We start from the raw sequence: 21,319 nt of genomic DNA, 5'->3' as shown, positions 1-21,319 counted from the left end.
TGCAAGTAATCTTTAAATTTCTTCGAATCTTCTTCCACCAACTCTTCTCCCAGGTCTCGGATTCTGCCAGTCATTTCTGCTAATTCCATATAGTGCAAGCAGTTTACAGGTATAAAAACCGATTGCACGAGCATTAAAATATAAACATTCACCATTAAAACGCATAATGAAACAATCCATCTAAAACAACACAGCACTTAAAACAGTAGACTCAGGTTCAGCAATCAAGGGAACACTTAAGAGAACAGGTGCATACTCAAAAGTCGGCAGAATGCCAGTGCAGATGGGACTTCTCATATTTCAGCAGTGTGTCCATTTTGTAATGCCACTGTCATAATAATAATTTATAATAATAATAATTTATTATTTATACCCCGCCCATCTGGCTGGGCTTCCCCAGCCACTCTGGGCGGTTTCCAACAGAATATTAAAATACAGTAATGCATCAAACATTAAAAGCTTCCCTAAACAGGGCTGCCTTCAGATGTCTTCTAAAAGTCTGGTAGTTGTTGTTCTCTTTGACATCTGGTGGGAGGGTGTTCCACAGGGCGGGTGCCACTACCGAGAAGGCTGGTTCCCTGTAACTTGGCTTCTCGCAGTGAGGGAACCGCCAGAAGGCCCTCGGAGGTGGACCTCAGTGTCCGGGTAGAACGATGGAGGTGGAGACGCTCCTTCAGATATACTGGACCGAGGCCGTTTAGGGCTTTAAAGGTCAGCACCAACACTTTGAATTGTGTTCGGAAACGTACTGGGAGCCAATGTAGGTCTTTCAAGATGTAGGTCATCAGTGGAAAAGCTCACCTCTGCACCGCCACAAGTTGATTTTCAGTAGGTTGTGGCAAGACTAACCAGGTCTGATTTGTTGATCTTAATGGCCATACAGGGTAATATACTGACATGATTTTCAACTGTCACTCCAGCTGAATAATGTATGTGGAATGGAGGGAACTAGAATAGTGTCCGCCATAAGCAGCAAAAAGTCTTTGGCTGGCCTTGAGTTTAGCAAACTGAGAACCGAGTATGGAAACCAAGCCACTGACTCCATTTGCAGGCTGGCCTCATATCTAGCGTATCTGTTGATGGATTTGCTCTTTAAGCTCCACCATTTAATTTCCAGTTCAGAGTGCCTGTTCTATTTTCTTTTCATAAGCAGAACAGTCATGTATGAAAGAAAACTCCCACTTAGGCTCTCAAATATTTCCATCCTTTTATGATGATGGCCTTGACTGTGTAGCTGATAGCATTGTCTGTGTTTTTCTTTACCCACTAAGGGAGTAGAAAATCCTCCTCTCCTTTTCTTTTAAACCATTTGGAGAAGTTCCACTATAATGTCAAGTCACTTGCATCTCCTATGCTATAAATCAACTGTACTCTGGTTATCATATCTTGTAGTGTCCTTCTAATAGATCCTCCTAGCTCACATATTAAGGTTTTTTTTTAAAGATCCTACTAACACATTTCAGCTGGCAACAGTGATTGATTCCCCCCTCGTCCCCACTGCTATACTCTCCTGCAAGATTTCCCACCAGTTCTTCTTTTTTAAAGCATTGTATTATTAAATTATTGGGATGCGGGTGGCGCTGTGGGTTAAACCACAGAGCCTAGGACTTGCCAATCAGAAGATTGGCGGTTCGAATCCCCACGATGGGGTGAGCTCCCGTTGCTCGATCCCTGCTCCTGCCAACCTAGCAGTTTGAAAGCACGTCAAAGTGCAAGTAGATAAATAGGTACCGCTCCGGCGAGAAGGTAAACGGCGTTTCCGTGCGCTGTTCTGGTTTGCCAGAAGCGGCTTAGTCATACTGGCCACATGACCCGGAAGCTTCACGCCAGCTCCCTCGGCCAATAAAGCGAGATGAGCGCCGCAACCCCAGAGTCGGTCACGACTGGACCTACTGGTCAGGGTTACCTTTACTATTATTAAATTAATCAGCCATGTAATGCAGGGAAGGGGAACCTGTGCCCCCCCCCAATGTTGGACTCCCATCAGCCAATGGTCAGGGGTGATGGGAGGCACATATTTCGGCAACATCTGTAGGGCCACTTTTCCCCACTCCATAGTGGCCTCATCCACATATCACAGTAAACCAGGCATGGCCAAACGTAGCCCTCCAGATGTTTTGGGACTACAACTCCCATCATCCCTAGCTAACAGTACCAGTTGTCAGGGATGATGGGAATTGTAGTCCCAAAACATCTGGAGGGCCAAGTTTGGCCATGCCTGCAGTAAACCATGAATGTGCTGGTCTTGACCATGATTCCTGGCTTAGCGTTAGGTCCAAACCCAGGGTCATGGCTTATTTCATTCCAAACAAACAATGATCTGTAGCTAAGGATTCCGTTCACGTTTAAAGATGGAAATACCCAATTTGCTCTTTCCGAAGCAATATGTGAACTGGAATACAGGCACTGTTCTAAACCGGCACTTCTCCGAATTTTGCAATGTCATCCTCCAGCTGGGGAATGTGTCAGTTCCAAAAGTCAGTTTCGTTTATTGTGTTTAGCAAGCATTGTGTTTACACAAACAACAACAGGAATACTGCTACTAATAATGGTTTACATTTCCACTTGCTGAGCCCTAGTGGATGAATTACCGCATTTTTCCGTGTATAAGACGCCCCCCATGTATAAGATGACCCCTATTTTTTGAGCCCCAAATCAAGAAATAAATAATTGCAACTTTCCGTGTGTAAGACGACCCCCAATTTTAAACTTAAAAAATGGGGGGGGCATAGTCTTGTACATAGAAAAATATAGTATTTTCCGTCCTCACCTCAAGTTTTGCTACATGAATCTGTAAAGCCTTAACAAGAAATTTATATTTCTAAATCTAAAGCCTCTCTCTCTCTCTTTCAATTTATTTGATTTTTCAAATTAAAGTTTTCCAATCATATATCCAACATACATCATAAAAACAAGATTCCAAAGAATCTCTTGGACTTCCCTCCTGTCATTTGTGGTCCCTATTATTAATCATTTCCTCCTCCATCTTTTATAACATCCAAATCTTTTACATCTACATTATATCCAAAATTCACCATGAAACTACAAGTGTAGGATATATATCTCTCAACATTGGACAGCAAAAGACAGGTCTTTGCAAGAGACGACCTTCCCTCCTGCGATCTTAGCAATGGGTGGATGTGATTGTTTCTGAGATTGTCACAGAAAGGGCATTGAAGGAGTACATGAATTATGACTTCTATTGATAACAGAGTTGCAGCTGCAAGCTCTATCCTTCTTAGGAACTCCTTTATGTCGGCTTGTCCTATCTGCTGATGGAAGGACGTTTAGTCTTGCCTGGGCAAAGGCTATCCTCATTTTAACATTTGGTAAATCTACCAGATATCTTGGCAGGGATTGGATTGTTGTTGTTGTTTAGTCCTTTAATTGTGTCCAACTTTTCGTGACCCCCTGGACCAGAGCACGCCAGGCACTCCTGTCTTCCACTGCCTCCCACAGTTTGGTCAAACTCATGCTGGTAGCTTCGAGAACACTATCCAACCATCTCGTCCTCTGTCATCCCCTTCTCCTTGTGCCCTCCATCTTTCCCAACATCTGGGTCTTTTCCAGGGAGTCTTCCCTTCTCATAAGGTGGCCAAAGTATTGGAGCCTCAGCTTCAGGATCTGTCCTTCCAGTGAGCACTCAGGGCTGATTTCCTTCAGAATGGAGAGGTTTGATCTTCTTGCAGTCCATGGGACTCTCAAGAGTCTCCTCCAACACCATAATTCAAAAGCATCAATTCTCCGGTGATCAGCCTTCTTTATGCTCCAGCTCTCACTTCTATACATCACTACTGGGAAAACCATAGCTACAATGGGATAAAAGAAGCATACAATTTACTAGATTGACAGGTCTTGATCTCAGCCACCTGTGATTGTATCTTGGCGACTCTCAGTGGGTAACGTGTACAAATAAGGCATATATTAGGGTAAAGACTGGCTACCATAAATTGAGCAATGCTGAATTCACACCATGCATTTAAAGTGCTATGATACTACTTTAAACAGTTGTGGCTTCCCCCCAAAGAATTATGGGAGCTGTAGTTTGTTGAGCGTGCTAAGAGCTGTTAGGAGGCCACTAGTCAGAGCTACAATTCCCAGTGCACCTTATGAAGAGGAACTGATTGTTAAACCACTCTGGGAACTGTAGTTCTTGGAGGGGAACGGGGGTTCGAACAACTTTCAGCTCCCTTAAACCCACTATAAACCCACCACTAATGTGCTATTAGGGACGTGGGTGGCGCTGTGGGTTAAACCACAGAGCCTAGGACTTGCCGATCAGAAGGTCGGCAGTTCGAATCCCCGCGACGGGGTGAGCTCCTGTTGCTTGGTCCCAGCTCCTGCCAACCTAGCACGTCAAAGTGCAAGTAGATAAATAGGTACCGCTTCGGCAGGAAGGTAAACGGCGTTTCCGTGCGCTGCTCTGGTTCGCCAGAAGCGGCTTAGTCATGCTGGCCACATGACCCGGAAGCTGTACGCCGGCTCCCTCGGCCAATAAAGCGAGATGAACGCCGCAACCCCAGAGTCGGTCACGACTGGACCTAATGGTCAGGGGTCCCTTTACCTTTTAATGTGCTATTGATGCGTTGAATGCCTGCAAAAAACCCCAAATCCACCCATCAGGGTGCCTGCAGAACTCTCAGATGCCTCCTTTCCCTACAAAGTTCTAACCCAACCTTATTTTTTTAAGCACATTAAATTGCCTGTCAGCAGGGGTCCTCCTTTACTATTCTGCAAAACAATAGGTCCATATTGCCAATTACCAGCCAAATTGTGCTTCAATCTGCCGCTCTTAGGGCAAGCTGCCAGGAGCTCCCTTTCTGCTTGTTTAGTAGCCCTCGTATTTAGCATTATGAGGAATCAGGCTTAAAGGCTCAAATGTGGCATTTTGGACAGTTTGAACGATCTATAAAATAAGAAACCAGCTCAGGGTGGTTGTTTTTGAGGGGTGTTTTTTTTTTTGTAAGCTTGCAATGTCTAGACATGCTCCTTCTTTCGTTTTCTTCGACATGCCCAACCACCACACAGCGATATTACCACTTTTTCTTTCTTCTCTCGCTCTCCCCCCCCCCCCCACCCAAGCAATCAGACACGGCATAATAAACCGTCAGCGAGACCCCCACCCTGTTGTCTGCAAAATAAACATTCTTACTGTGGCCGCGGCCAAGCTCCTTAGGGAGAACTTTAAGTCTGAAAATCCAAAAGACACACTGTGTCCCTTCTAATAATTTAATAGTCGACTGCCCCTTTATTTGCTCATTCTGTGGTGTCATGGAAGTTTTCAAAGATGCTGGCTTAGGTTTCGGGATTAGGTGAAACCAGAGCGCTTTAAACCTCTTTAGAGGGCCGGGATTAGGCCTACATCAGGCCTAATGCAGCCTTTTCTGTGCAAAGCTAAATTAAACAGCAAGAATATTTGTTGCACTCTTTGCTGCACAGGTGTTTGGCAGCTTCCCAGAAAGACTAAAGGAACCACTGGGGGGAGCAAGGGAAGGGAAGGGGGTGGGAGGGTGCCGTCGAAACCTGAGCGTTAGCTAAGTACTGCCGTATCGCTTGCAAACCTGGGGTCCCTTCTCCTTGCCCCCGAAGAGCTTCTGAGTGGTTTAAAGCATGGGTATCGTTTTTATGACTCTCTCCCATCCCCCCGCCCTTAACACGAACACGAGTAAATTGAATATCTACGGCACAAACGGACCAAGGGCTCAATATGGTGTGTGGGTAAAAACCACAGATTGCTTCGCAGCAAATGAATACGCACCGGTTAGCCAAACAGCTGCATTGTGCTGTGAGAACACAAGTGGGACCGATGCGACAAAAAAAAAAAAAAAAAAAAAAGGGAAAATGTGGCAGCAGGGAGTACTCTTGATCAGAATCTGCCAGCCAGCCCTGCCCATCTCTGGGACACTCCGTTCCATCCCGATTTTCTGTGGTGTCGCACTAGGACAGGGATCAGCAGCCTAAGGCCCATGGGCCACATGGGCACATGAGCTGCCCACTCGGCGAGTCCCCACACGCTGCGCCAAACCAGCGCAGCACATTGACTCACTTCTGCGGCGTCGGAAATCGCATCTGTGCAGATGGAGCAATGGGAGCTCACCCCATCGCGGGGATTTGAACCGCCGACCTTCTGATAGGCAAGCCCAAGAGGCTCAGTGGACCCAAGTACCTAACCATCTCAGGCCCTGTGGTTGGCAGGGGAGGCCCCGTTACTGATGCCACTTCTGGCTGTTGCCTGTTTGGCACTGACCCATGACAGGATCGTCATGGTGGTGGCTCCTCATCTATGGAATGCCCTCTCTAGTGAGGCTCATCTCTCCCTCTCTCATGCCTGACTTTCAGCAGAAATTTTAAAATGTTCCCAATTACCCAGGCATTTGATGGCTGAAAGACCCTAATCATGGCAACGATTAGTAACTGTGAGTTATGTGATTGCTTTTAAATGCTTTTAAAATGTTTTAATTTTTTTTTGTTTGTTTTTTACTGGTAGTTTTGCCATTTTGATGTTTGCTGCCCTGGGCTCCTTTGGGAGGAAGGGTGGGATAAAGATAATTAATAAAAATAACAATAAGATGATTACCGGGCACAGATCCGCACACCTCAGAAAGTGTATTGTACACCTGGAAAAGGTCAACCAAAAGAATCAAAGAGCTGGAGCAACTCCCCTTTGAGGAAAGGTTACAACATTTTGGGGGTTTTTAGCTTTAGGAAAAAAGATTAATAGGATAGATAAAGGTATGTAAAATGATGTAGGGTGTGGAGAAAGTTGCTCAAGAGAACTCAGGGCCATCCAATGAAGCTGAATACAGTGGTACCTCGGGTTACATACGCTTCAGGTTACAGCCTCCGCTAACCCAGAAATAGTGCTTCAGGTTAAGAACTTTGCTTCAGGATGAGAACCGAAATCGTGCTCCGACAGCACGGCAGCAGCAGGAAGCCCCATTAGCTAAAGCGGTGCTTCAGGGTAAGAACAGTTTCAGGTTAAGAACGGACCTCCAGAACGAATTACGGTAAGTACTTAACCCGAGGTACCACTGCATAGATTCAGGAAATGCAAAAGGGCAATCCTTCACACAGTTCACAATGTGAAATTTGTGACTACAAAATGTTGTGACGGTCGCTAACTTAAGATGGCTTGAAAGGGGTTTAGACAACTTCAGGACCCACCTACACTATACATTTAAAGCAGTACCGTGCCACTTTAAACAGTCACGGCTTCCCCCAAAGAATCCTGGGAAGTGGTTTGTTAAAAGTGCTTAGGAGACCCCTTTTTCCCCTCTCGGAGTTTTTTAAGGGGCATTGTTGGAAATTAAATGGGCTCCCAAGCACCAAGGACCACTGCCTGGTGAACCCACAGCCTGGGGGGGGGGCAGGCCTTCAGTAGCCAAGGGTTCTGTAGACATTTTTGTCTTGCAGGTCAGACACCCGGAGCTCCTTGGAGGAAAGGTGGAATGGAAAATCAATCAATCAATCATGCACCCTTTTCTATGGCCTTTGATCTGATCCAACAGGGCTCTTCTCAGATTTAACTATGGTCCATCCCCTAATGACATTATTCATTAGATCCACTGAAGTCAATGGATGTGACTTAAGTCTTAATGTCAATGAAGCTACGCAGGACTTAGCTGGATACAACCCCATGATTCCAGTCCTCGTCGTTTTTGCCAAAAGGGCTGATTCACATAGGAAGCTCTCTACTACAGAGTCAGACCAGTGGTCTCTATCTAGCTGAGAAATGTACTGCAAACTGGCAGCTTTGAGACTTAAAGAGTTTCACTGGAAGAATGAACAGTGAGCCTTTTTGCGTGCAATGTAGGAGCTCTACTTTTTAGCGTGACCAGATGCAAAAAAATGCAAAGGCTACTGGACCTTTAATAATAATAATGATGATGATGATGATGATAATAATAATAATAATTTATTATTTGTACCCCGCCCATGATGATGATGATAATAATAATAATAATAATAATAATAATAATAATAATAATAATAATTTATTATTTGTACCCCGCCCATCTGGCTGGGTTTCCCCAGCCACTCTTTAACAGTTGTGCAGAACAGTGCGGAGAAGAGGGAGATTCTACAGGTGCAGGCAGCTTGTCCTCCAATTGATTGATTGATTGATTGATTGATCGAGCGAACACAACTATTAAAAGCGCAGCGAGTGTGTCCCCCTTTTCCTTTTGCAACCGGCCAACTCCACCTACCGCTAAATGCCATAGCTGCCAATTAAATACCCCCCTCCCACACGCCCCCCTTTGCTAGCGCCCCCATTAACACCTGCCCGCCCTCCAAAACTCCAGATTTGCAACATTCCTCAACGTTCCACCGCGCCGGGTTGCAGCCCAGCCCAGGAATCAAGCCCGCGCATGCGCCGCGGAGCAGGGAAAGCCTTGCTGCAGAGGCAGCCGAGCCGCCCCGGAGTCCCTGTCACGTGACGGTGCTGTCGGCGCGCTCTTTCTCTCTTTCTCTGTGCTCCATGCGTAAGCCTTGCGTCCTGCGGGTTGTGCAGCCGGGCAGGCATCGCCTGCAGATCGCCGATCGATCGTCTTCCTCATGGGTGAGGAATGTAATGTAGTTAGCGAGTGGGGGGGGGGAGGGATATTTGTGGGGAGGGGCGAATGGGGGCTCTTGTGCTTCAGTTAATGGGGGGGGGGGGAGAGGCCTGTTGGAGAGGAGGCCATTCTCCTACCCAGTAAGGCCTTCTTTGGATTCCCCCCACGCTCCGTAGTTATGGTTTTACAGCTGCAGAGCAGGTTGAAATTCAACAGGTCTAGCCTTGTCTGTGGTGAGGGGGGTGGGCTTTGACGCCTCCAATAATGCGACACTCTTTGGATACTCCTCCCCCTCTGGCAGGCCTAAGTTAGCAGCTGTGAGGCAGGCAGGAACCCAACAGGTCAAGCCTTTAACCTTACCTGGCGAGGCATGCTTTGGGTTGCATGGTGGTCCTCTGCTCAGCCCATCCACCCCCACTTGGCGTGGCCTTTTTAAAAAATAATAATAATTTTTATTAATTTTCCATTTAAACATATATAATCACATTGTTAGGGACGCAGGTGGCGCTGTGGGTTAAAGCCTCAGCGCCTAGGGCTTGCCGATCGAAAGGTCGGCGGTTCGAATCCCCGCGGCGGGGTGCGCTCCCGCTGCTCGGTCCCAGCGCCTGCCAACCTAGCAGTTCGAAAGCACCTCCGGGTGCAAGTAGATAAATAGGGACCGCTTACCGGCGGGAAGGTAAACAGCGTTTCCGTGTGCGGCTCTGGCTCGCCAGAGCAGCGATGTCACGCTGGCCTCGTGACCCGGAAGTGTCTCCAAACAGCGCTGGCCCCTGGCCTCTTAAGTGAGATGGGCGCACAACCCCAGAGTCTGTCAAGACTGGCCCGTACGGGCAGGGGTACCTTTACCTTTACCTAATCACATTGTTATTATCCACTTCTTTGGCTCTTTAGAGCCTGTCGACTTCCTTCCCTCCCACCTCTTGGCTTTCAAAACTAACCTTTATATCACAGCATTCTATATATTTTCCAATTCTAATATAACTCATTACTAAATACCTCAAAATTTAAATAAATATAGAAAGGTAAAAAAAAACCTTCTCATTACAGGTCTTCAGATAACCCTCCTAGTGTTGTTAATTGCTTACAACGATCTTTCAAATGTTGTATAAATTTACTCCAGTCTTTTTGGAATATTTGATCGTGCTGGTTTCGGATTTTTCCCGTCAGCTTCGCCAGTTCCACAAAGTCCATTGTTTTCATCTGCCACTCTTCTTCCGTTGTTACTTTGGCGTGGCCTTCAACAGCTGGAATGCAGGGAGAAATTCAACAGGTGCAACTTCCTATAGAAAGGTTGCAGTGTTATAGGGTGGAAGGGGGACTTGACGCAGGGAATTCAACAGGTGTTGCCTTGCCTGCAGCGACAAGAGCTATTTTATTTGGTAAGGGGCGTTCTTTGGATTCCTGCTGCCAGAGCTGAGCCTTTTGCAGCTGTGGAGCAGGAATCCATCAGGTAGAGCTGGCATCTTTAGTGTATATGGCACAGCGCTCTTTGGGCTGCATGCTACCCCCTCCCTGCCTGCCCAGTGATGCAGGATATGAATACCAGGGCAGGGAATGGAATGGAATAGAAAAGGAAATAAAAGCAGCTAAGCAACTCATAACATAAGCAAAAACACATAACACAAAACACCATCAAACAAACAGGACAGCTAAAAACAACAGAGCGGGTTGAACAATGATCAGCTTACAAAACTTAAAATGCCTGTGCACATAAATATATCTTAGCCTGGCATTGGAAAACTAACAATGGTGGCGCCAGACATACCTGAAATGGGAGGGGTGTTCAACAGATGGGACACCACAGTGGCTTTAACAAGAGGTTAACAAACCCAACAGGAATTACTCCCCTTCTAGATATTCTGGGTGAGGGCTTTCCAGCATAAAATGAGAAGGATTCCTCCATCTAAGTAAAATAACATTAATACAATGATAAAGAAGCTTAAACCCAATAGTGAACTGGTGGTAACCTTCTGCACATTGATGCTTGTGACTCTCATGCTTTCACAGTGTCAGACAAAAGCCTTTTCATTTTCCCAGGCTTGTAAAATGTTAGATCATTTGTTGCATTGACCATGTTTATTATTTTTCTATTGTTTTGTTTTATTGCTGTCTAGTGTATGCGTATGTGTGGGGGGGGGGGTAAAAACTAAGCTTATATGGTGGGTGGGGAATAATTTTCTTAAATAACCAAATAAAGATACACCCTTTGAAGGTGAAGCTGTGTTTCTAACAGGAGTAAGCAAGGCAGGAATCCAAAAGGTGTGGTCTTTCCTTGTGAATATAGGGTACGAGGCAGGATTTGTTGCTGAACCTTCCCTCCTCCCTAGCGTTTCCCCCTTGCCTTACCAACTGAATGTTGGGCAAAAATCCAACAGGTGTCATCTTCTTCATTGACATACAGTGAATTTCTGCCTGCCCCTTGATGCCAGTTAAGAAACAGGAGCACTTGCAGAAAGTGAATCTGGCGATCAGGAGGGATAGAGATGATAGTGAATGGTTCAGTAGCTAATAGATAATTTTCCTTCTTTTAGACAATGCATGTTTTTTCAAGTGTGTGAGAGAGGAGGGATGTTGCCTCTTCAAGCACTAGTGCCTGCCAACTACAGTTTCTGTAAGTATTTGGGCTTAAAATAATGAACCTTTTTGCAATTTTTGAAATATCTGCTCGTCCACAAGAACACAAGAGCCTGTTGACACTGGCGGAGGAAGAGGTGTGCGGGGGGAGCGCATTGCCTGCTCTCCGCCCCTCCCCCCCAGTGCCAGAGCATGAAACTCCGCCACTGCCTGTTGAATGAGGCCAGGGGCCCATATAGTTCACCATCCTGTTCGTTCCCACAGTGGCCCAGTACAGTGGTGCCTCGCAAGACGAAATTAATCCGTTCCGTGAGGCTCTTCGTATAGCGGTTTTTTCGTCTTGCGAAGCAAGCCCATTGACAGCTTAGCGGATTAGCGCTATTAGCGGTTTAGCGGCTTTTAGCGGATCAGCTGATAAGCGGCTTAGGGCTTAGGAAAAGGGGGGGGGGAAACCCCGCAGGAACTCGCAAGACATTTTCGTCTTGCGAAGCAAGCCCATAGGGAAATTCGTTTTGCGAAGCGCCTCCAAAATGGAAAACCCTTTCGTCTAGCGGGTTTTCCGTCTTGCGAGGCGTTCGTCTTGCGGGACACCACTGTAGATCCTTCTGGGAAATTCTCAACTAGACCCAGGCACAAGAGTCTCTCCCCCCTGTAGTTTCCAGCAATAGGTATTCAGAACAATTACAGTAGTACCTCAGGTTACATACACTTCAGGTTACATACACATCAGGTTACAGACTCTGCTAACCCAGAAATAGTACCTCGGGTTAAGAACTTTGCTTCAGGATGAGAACAGAAATCGCGGCTCAGCAGCAGTGGGAGGCCCCATTAGCTAAACTGGTGCTTCAGGTTAAGAACAGTTTCAGGTTAAGAACGGACCTCCAGAACGAATTAAGTACTTAACCCGAGGTACCACTGTACTGCCTCCAAACGTGGAGGCAGAGCATAGCCAATGTTAGCCTTGTCCCTCATGAATTTGTCTATTCTTCTGTTAAAGTCATTAAGCTGGTGGTCTTGTTTTAGGCCATTAAGAGATGGGTTGATTCAAAATATTGTTTATTTATTAAAAATTGTTTATAGATTGCTGTTTAATAAACTATGTGAAAGCAGTGTACGGCAAAAATATGTAAGACCATACAATGAAAACTACATAAGAAAGTTAAAAACAGGCATCAATTAACCATTCTGGGAATATGTATTTTTAATTTCTTGCATAGGCCTGGCAGGACGGAAATGTTTTCAGCAGGTGTAGAAACAGAAGGTGCCGTACCACCCTTCATCAGTATGATCAAGGATCAATAAAAATATATTTAAATTTTTATTAAAATATTTTTTAAAAACCAATGAAACAGAGAATTGAAATAGTAAAAATTATGTCAAATTCCATCTATAGCAGCCGCTTAAATTACAGTGGTACCTCGCAAGACGAAATTAATTTGTTCTGCGAGTTTTTTCATCTTGCGATTCTTTTCGTCTTGCGAAGCACGGATTTTGGAAAAGCTTCAAAAATCACCAAAGTCTTCAAAAACCTCAAAAAGGGCTACCACACCGCATGCTATGAGTTGCTCCTCGAAGTCAAGTCGCAACTGCACCCCCTGAATGCATGGTTTTAAGAAAAAGGAAACAAACTTGCAAGACAAAGGAAACAAACTTGCAAGACAAAGGAAACAAACTTGCAAGACGTTTTCGTCTTGCGAAGCAAGCCCATAGGGAAATCCGTCTTGCGAAGCAACTCAAAAAACGAAAGACTCTTTCGTCTTGCGATTTTTTCATCTTACGAGGCATTCGTGGTGCGAGGTACCACTGTATAACCTTAAGCTCGGTATTAATAACCAACAATAAGTGCATGAGCAAATAAGTTGCTTGGGCACAAGTGAGGGGCCACCACTAAAAAGGCCTGTCCTTGTGTCTCAACCATATACAGCTACATCAGAGGGGGACACACAGAGAAGGGGTTCAGATGAATGCAGGTTCTGTGTACTCTCTGATGTGCTACATGCACTTCCCTGCCTGGTCATGTAAAGATGATTTCTTACTTGCTCCAGGCGAATGGTTGTTTTCAAGCTTACAAGTAGGGATGCAATAATATTCCTGTAGTTTTATCTGTTCATCAATTCTTGTAGCAGGCTTGGGGGGGGGGAATGCAAATTGCCCATGACCTGGAGCATTTCCTTTTTAGGTCAATCAGTTTGCTGATTTTTTTGCCTCGTTTACCTGAGCTTATAATATTGCTCGGCGCACCTCATTTTAGGCAGTGAGCCAAGATAATAAGCGCATCCAAATGTGTAATTTTGCACAAAGCATTCTCCGGTGCCTTTGGGTCCTTTGCAAATAAGCAGGAACAAATTTTAAGGGATGTTTGGACATGCAAGGTAACTTAAATCAGGAGCAGTACAGTGGTACCTCGGGTTACATACGCTTCAGGTTACATACGCTTCAGGTTACAGACTCCACTAACCCAGAAATAATACCTCGGGTTAAGAACTTTGCTTCAGGATGAGAACAGAAATCGTGCTCCGGCAGCACTGCAGAAGCAGGAGGCCCCAGTAGCTAAAGTGGTGCTTCAGGTTAAGAACAGTTTTAGGTTAAGAACAGACCTCCGGAACGAATTAAGTACTTAACCCGAGGTACCACTATACATCAGAATATGTGTGCACACATGTGATCAGTAGTGGCTGGGGCCCATTAGGACAGGCAGGGAACCCAGACAGTAGGTGGAGCCAGAGGCAATGGCAGGCAGAGCCAACGAATTCTACTTTCATCGCCACCCTCTTCCCTCCTGGGTTCTAGAAGGGCAACACTGAGACTCAGGAGGTGAAAGCTGTCAGGCAGGGCCACCCCAAAGACCTTTTTGCAAATAAGAAGGCGGACCAGCCTCCACTGGGCGCAATGAAGAGTTTCGTTTCAGGCAGCATTCTTGTCCCAGTTCGGAATTATCATCTTAAGAGCACTCCAAACCCCTGTGCAGAAGGTCAGGGGAAGAAGGGAAAAAACCCCTCCTCTTTTGCTGTGCCAGCTTTCAGGTTGAAACACCCTTTTCAGGGATTTGTGCTATCGCCATCGACAATGCAGCTGGCTTCTGGGCGGGTGCATTGAGCAACTCCCTCACTGGTTGAGGCAGCACAGTGCAGAGGGACCCCTCCATCTCAACTAAACATCCTCCAGCCTGCCCTAGGCTACGGTCCTAAACACATGTGCTAGGAAGATCCTCTGAACTCTGTATTTCTATGCAAGCATGCATGGGATGCGGCTGCTAATGTCATTTATTTCACAGTAGGAGAGTTTGGGCAATTGTATCTTGACTGGTTTGTTCACTTGCACTGCGAAGGGAGGAACAAAGAGTTTACTTGGGCAGGCAAAAGGCTCATTCATATTTCTGCTTATTAAGCCGAGATAAGGATCACTCGGATGTGGTTAACAGGTTACACTGATGCAGGCATTTTGTGCTAAGGGAAAAAAAAAACAGCGTTTTGGAGGGTAGTAGTGTAAGCAGGTACAGGGGTTTTTTTTGGGGGGGAGGGGGGTTAGCAGAGCCCAATTGTATGTCCATTTTAGTTGGAGGTTAAGTCCCACTGGGTTCAATGAGGCCTCATCCTCCGTAAAATGTACCACTGCACTTGCACTGTGCAAATATCCTATGCATGTTTTTAAGTGTTTTGCTCAATACAGTTTACTCCCTAGTCAGTGTACTTGGGTTTTAGTTTAAATATCTTTGATCAATAGGGTCAAAAGCCTATGAAATGCTGATGGATATGCAAACCAATTTTATTCCTGATTAAAACAGCTGGTTTGGACTATTACAAATGCAATTTTTGTAGACGTCTTGAACTGGCGTCATTAGGGCTCCAGAGGACAACATGCTCTGCTAGCAGCTGGTGCTTGGGATCTTTGTACCATGAGATCATATCAAAACACCTCCCAGATATTTAATCTCAGTGACCTGTAAATGCCCAAACAAGTGACCCACACCTTATAATTTTGTGCAATTTGAATTTGATGGTCTCTCTCTCTCTTTTATGACTCTTGAATGCTAACTGCCAACCCTGTGGTTCAAGACCTTGCTGAAAAGGGTGGAGTTAAAGAGCAGTATTACCATCCAGGCAAGAAAAGCCCTTCTAAATTCCATTGATCTCAATGGGAGGTTTAAATATGGGCCTAGATTGCTCCGTTTGAGATTGGTGGAACTTGAAAGGCTTGGTTCTCAGTATGTGTTTTCATGGTGAAATGGTCAAATCACCGCTTAGAGAGTATTGTAGTTTAGGAGGAGATGAGAACTAGAGTATAGCTGCTGTAGTAAGCAATTAATTTATTGGTGATTTAGAGAACAACCTTCAGATTATGTTTTTGAACCTAAGAAGAGCCTGCTGGATCAGACCAATGGTCCATGGAGTCCAGTGGTCAGCAACCTAATTCCCATGGGCCGGAAGCAGCCCATGAGGGTTTCTTAACCGGCCCATGAGCCGCCCCTGAACCTAGCCGCCCGCTTGGCGAGTCCCCATGCGCTGTGCTAAACTGGCACAGCACAGCATGGGGACTCTCTTCTGCGGCTCCAGAAATTGCTTCTGTGCATGCCCAGATGCCGGAAATCGCGTCTGCGCATGTCTGCGGCTCGGGAAATCACTTCTGTGCATGCCCAGACACGGGAAATCACTTCTGTGCAGGCATGATTTTTGGCATCTGAGCATGCGCAGAAGTGGTTTCTGGCGCCGCAGACATAACCAGACGCGATTTCCAGCATCACACTGCGCCGGTCCGGCCCACAGAGGATCTCCATGGGAGTGATCTGGCCCATGCACGGTAAGCCTTGCTGACCCCGATGTAGTCTAAGATCCTGTTCCCAGATGCCCGTGGGAAGCCTGCAAGCCGGACATGCATGCAGCAGCACTCTGCCCACCTGTTATTCCCGGGAACTGACATTCAGAGGAATGCTGCCTCTTGACAGTCCAGGTGGGACATTGCTTCCCATTGACAGCAGACCACCTGCTGCTGGTTTGAGCTGCTGAGAACTATAGGCCAAAACATCTGAAAGGCACCAGATATTGGGATCTAACTCTGAGTAGACTTGTCTAGGATAGTGCTGTAAACACTGCAGCCTGCCTTTGTGATTTGGTGCCCAAAAATTTGTAGGCTGGCCATAGCTCATAAACCTTACCAATTACTTATGAGCTTTGGATAATATCTCTCTCTTTTTTGTATCTTTTAATATTTGGGGTTAAGCAATGAAAACAGTAGTTGAATGGGGTGCTGATCATACAGAAAGACTCTGTTTATTATCTAGGAACATACCGTACTTTTCCACGTATAAGACTATGTTTTTTCCTTTAATAATCATGCCAAAAAGTGGGGCTCTCCTTGATTGCTTGCTGCCACGGCTGTCAGCGGCTATTGTACGTGTTATTGGTTGCTGCGTCAATGGGTGGCTGACGCTCTGGCAGTTGGGCAGGCGATTTTGGCAGCTTCTGCTGGCGATGGGGACAGATGGGAGGCGGATTTTGCGACGCGGGCAGGCGAGCGATTTTTGGCAATCCCCCCTGAAAACAGCTCAACAACTCTGTGCCATCTCCCCCCATTTTCTTAATTTTGAGTCCCCCAAAATAGGGGGGGGTGTCCTATACATGGGGGCATCTTATAGACAGAAAAGTACGGTATATACTGAGTCAGATTGCTGCTTCATCTAGCTTAGTATTGCCTACCTAAATTAACTAGGATTTTCGGCAAGGGTTGCTTCCAGCCTTACCTGAAGATGCCAGGGTCTGAACCTGGGATCTTTCGCATGCAAGGCACAGGCTCTCCCACCAAACTTTGCCCCCTTCCCTACAAAGTCTATAAAGTTATTGTACTCCACACACTCGTGCTTAGCATATGAGGGCATTTGTCTGAACACAGCTTCTTCATTTATTTAAATGTAACACGATTATTCAGTCACTGTAATATTTTCTTCATAACCTTAAATCATTGTCCCTCACATGATGTTAAGGTTCCTAGCCAGACGTTTTCCTGTTCTTTCTGTATAAACCATGAGTTGCAGACACTATTGTATTGCGTATTCTCGTGTCTTTTTATAGAATTTCTTTTTTGTCCCTCAGGGTGAAGATTTTCCATAAGCTTATCCATAAAAAACACACATAGATCTGTTTCATTGGCAGCCTAAAAACTGTGAACCAGTCAGCTGTAACGAGTTGGCTTTTGTCAAGAAAAAACAACTAATTCTCAGGATTCCCTTTTCCAAGATAGATGAATGTGCTCTGCCCCTATTGGAGCAGGAGTAAGTTCTGAGTGGTGAAAAAGTCAACACTCAAACTTTCCCCCTTTCTCTCTTTTTTGCTTATATATATAAAAAAGTCACCATCAAGTGGAAATTTGCATAAATATCCAATCTAGCCCAAGTGTTTTTTGTTTTTTTGGTGTGTGTCTGTGATCTGAAAAGGAAGGAATATTACTTTGATCCAACACACCCAGATGGATGGATTTACTGCTTCTTTAATATTAAAACGTTAACGTATGAAAAAAAATGAGGTTGGCAGGATGAGTCGAGGGTTTCAAATTAACACAGGCTCAACATCCATTGTTTAAACTCCTGAGCCGTTTCAAAATTATGAGCCTCTCTGGAGCAGTTAAAGTGATCCCCCTAAAAATGAGAATAAAATGAACCTATGAAAACACTTTTTAGCTCTCGATCTTCCTGAGACTTGAGGACAAATTTCTCTCCCAGGAACTTTGTTTAAACATGGACAAAAGTGGGTTCTGTGGGCTTTGGTTTGGCCGTACACAGTGGCTGCATTTTGATGGGTCTTATGCTGGCTCTGTTAGTATTGATGTTGCAGAGGTAGTTGGGGAATGTTCTTCGGGGGCAGAAGTGTTGGCGCACCCATAGCTCCCCCATAGGTGTTAGAGGGAAGCACCCAGCTCAGTTGGAGAGCACAGATAGTGGGACCAGAGGCAAAAGTGGATGGAGCAACATGTGCAATTCTTAGCTGCAGTATTTCAGATACAAAAAAATTGCCAGGTGTTTATATGACATTGTCTCCTCCATCTCTCCATTCTCATCCAGGCAAGCAAGAGATGTTATCACAGTTCAAGGACACGCTCAAGCCTGGCAAAAGCACTTAAGGCAAACTTCCTCAACCTCAGCCCTCCAGATGTTTTTGGCCTACAACTCCCATGATCCCTAGCTAGCAGGACCAGTGGTCAGGGATGATGGGAATTGTAGTCTCAAAACATCAGGAGGGCCGAGGTTGTGGAAGCCGGACTACTGGTGGACCTGGGACTGGGCATAAAGAGCTCTGGATGAATCACATGATGATGTTTGAATGGGTGGTGTTTATGAGCTGTCAGTCATTCCCTGTCTCCTCCATAAGGGTGAATTACCCAGCCTCTGCTGGCAGCTTTCCAGACATACGGCCCCACCAAAGTCAGGCAGCCCCAACCTGACTGCCTTCTTTCTTAGAGCTAGTCCAGAAGGTGGCATTTGGCTGTCAACTTACTGTTGCTTAGCCTCAGTGTTAAATAACTCAGCAGGGAGGAAGATGGCGACAGAACTAGAATTGACTCTGCCTGTCATTTGTTATGGCTGCCCCTGTTGTTGGCCTTATACCCAACCAGTCCCAATGAACGCCAACAACCATGAGTCTCAGGTTTACTGTCCCAGGCCAAATGTTTTCTGCGAGGATTGAGTACCCTCCCTGTTGCATCTTGTTCGGTACTTCAAGAGAAAGTAAAAATTAGGCAAGACTTTCCAAACCCACACAGCTGCAGCAGTTTCCCCAGGGAAGCCGTCTGTTCTGCAAGGCTGATGGTAGAAAGAGTAACCAGAGTATTAAGTGGAAGGCTAAACTTTGGCTCTGTGTTGATTAGAAAGAAAATCCTGGTTGTAAAAATAAATGAGTTTGATGCATTATTTTCCTAAATATTCTTTTCCCCAACCTGGGCCATAAATCTATTTTATGGTTCGCATGAGAGAGGGTGGAGAAACTCCTTTTTTATGTAATCTTCCCAGAAACCGAAAGGCACATGAGTTGGAATGCTCATCCAAAAATGCACAGCCAGATTAGGCTTTTCATTATTTTCCTTAGCCCAACAATATTTCACTTCATTTAGCCACTGGCTGACAAAGCTTGAGCTTGTTCCATGTTTTTCTGTATCACAGTTGGGGGAACCATAAGCCTTCCAGATGTTGTTGGCCTCCATCTCCCATCAGCCGTGGGCCTCCAAATGCAGTTGGACTTCATCTGTTCCGGTCATCATGGTTGGGGATGTGGGGAGTTTCAGTCCCGCAACATCTGGAGATGTTCTCCATCCTTGGTCTTCCATTGATTCTCAGCTAGTGGGTCACAAGCTACACTGGGGTTGCATGCTGACTTAAGGTGACTGACCAGTGGAACTCGCTTCCACAGGAAACAGTAATGCCCACCAGCCTGGGTGGATTTAAAAGAGGATTAGACAAATTCATGGAGGAAAAGGCTTTCAATGGCTGCTAGCCATGATGGAGGCAACATTATTTCTGAATACCAGGTGCTGGAAACTGCAGTCAGGTGGAGTGCTCTTGTGTCCAGGTCCTGCTTGTGGGTTTTTCATAGGTATCTGGTTGGCCTCTGTGAAAACAGGATGCTGGAATAGATAGGCCATTGGTCTGATCAAGTGGGGTCTTCTTACATTATGTAACCTTAGATATTTTCTTTCTTAAATAATTTTTGATGATGAGGAGGAGACAATAAGAGGTGGTAAAGGTAAAGGGTAAAGGGAACCCTGACCATTAGGTCCAGTCATGACCGACTCTGGGGTTATGGCGCTCATCTCGCTTTATTGGCCGAGGGAGCCGGTGTACAGCTTCCGGGTCATGTGGCCAGCATGACGAAGCCGCTTCTGGCGGACCAGAGCAGCGCACGGAAACGCCGTTTACCTTCCCGCTGGAGCGGTACCTATTTATCTACTTGCACTTTGAAGTGCTTTCGCACTGCTAGGTTGGCAGGAGCAGGGACCAAGCAATGGGAGCTCACCCCGTTGCAGGGATTCGAACCGCCGACCTTCTGATCGGCAAGTCCTAGGTTCTGCGGTTTAACCCACAGCGCCACCCGCGTCCCATAGTAAGGGATGGGCATCCCATGATGAAGATGGACCCCTGGTCTTAGAAAGTCAAAAGCTATTCATCCAAACTTGTTGCTTTCAGAGTCTGAAGTCACTGCTGGATGGAAACACGAGGGCTTTCCTAATCGCTCTTTGAATGTGTGCATTCATTAATACAAGTGTTTCCTTGTCCTAATGAATCATCCTGACGCTGTGTGTTGTGATGGATTGTCTTGGGATAATTCGCCTACTGTGATGGGATGATGAGCTGCTTGTGCGTAAAGCTTAATCCCTCAGAGTTTGCTCAACTTAGCAAGGCTCTGTTTTTAGCGGAGCCCTTAAGCATGGCTCCCTCAGTCGCTGGCAGAATCCGACAGTGGGCGTTTACGGAATCTACTCCAGCATAAAAGCTCCTTGACGGAAACGCGTCGTCTAGATTCTCGGCGCGACAGTTTCCGGCGAGGAGTGGGTGTACCTATGGGAGGACCTGAGACTTCTCCGCTGTTATCGCTGGAAGACTCCCTGAGCCATTCCTTCGTCTCTCTCTCTCCCTGATCTCCCACTCTCCCCCTGCTGCTGCCTTACGCCGCTGCTGAGTCTCTCCTGACTTCTGAGAGCCCCTCCACCTCCTGTCTTTCCGATGGCAGTTCCCTGACATCCACCTCCCCTCCAGGGCCCCCTTCACCCCCTCCCGCCCCCTCCCCTGCTGGCGGTGAGGATGTAAAACCCCGGAAAGAACACTCCTCATCATCAGAGGATTCAAACACTTCTCTCCACTGCCTCCCGTCTCTTCCCCTTGTGTCCTCTTCCCCGTCTGAGTCTATTCCCTCTTCCAGCCCTGATTCTGGGAACCCTTCAAACTCCTCTTCCTCATCGGTGGTGCCGAAGTGTTCCCTCCTGAACCGTCCCACGGGCTGAGGTTTCCTTGGAAACGGTTGATGAAACGTTTCTATTAAAACCTCGTCATTGACCTCCTCTGCCGGTACCCATGTGTTTTCCGACTCCGCTTCCCCTTCCCATTCTACTAAATACTCCACCTGATTCCCTTTCCACCTGGAATCAATGATTTCTGCCACATGCATGTTGCGTTCCCTTTCTTCTATGACTGGTGTTTGAGTAACCTCCCT

General features: G+C 46.2%; 1 protein-coding gene across 4 annotated transcripts in view; it reads left to right on the top strand.

Moving 5' to 3' along the window:
* The first annotated feature begins 8,456 nt into the window (after window positions 1–8,456).
* The window catches only part of GNB1L (G protein subunit beta 1 like), a 90,676-nt gene continuing 77,813 nt past the window's right edge, over window positions 8,457–21,319 (top strand). For 2 of the 4 annotated variants that reach the window (XM_079957072.1, XM_079957068.1), the window contains exons 1-2: window positions 8,457–8,560; window positions 11,087–11,166. The gene's annotated coding sequence lies outside the window, so the exon portion shown is untranslated. Of the gene's footprint in view, window positions 8,561–9,678; window positions 9,826–11,086; window positions 11,167–21,319 lie in introns of those variants that run through there. The other 2 variants (XM_079957069.1, XM_079957071.1) reach the window with 2 other exon arrangements.

This window comes from Podarcis cretensis, assembly GCF_951804945.1.
Source record: "Podarcis cretensis genome assembly, chromosome: 16".
Lineage (NCBI taxonomy): Eukaryota > Metazoa > Chordata > Lepidosauria > Squamata > Lacertidae > Podarcis > Podarcis cretensis.
This window is presented reverse-complemented; position numbering and strand designations above follow the sequence as displayed.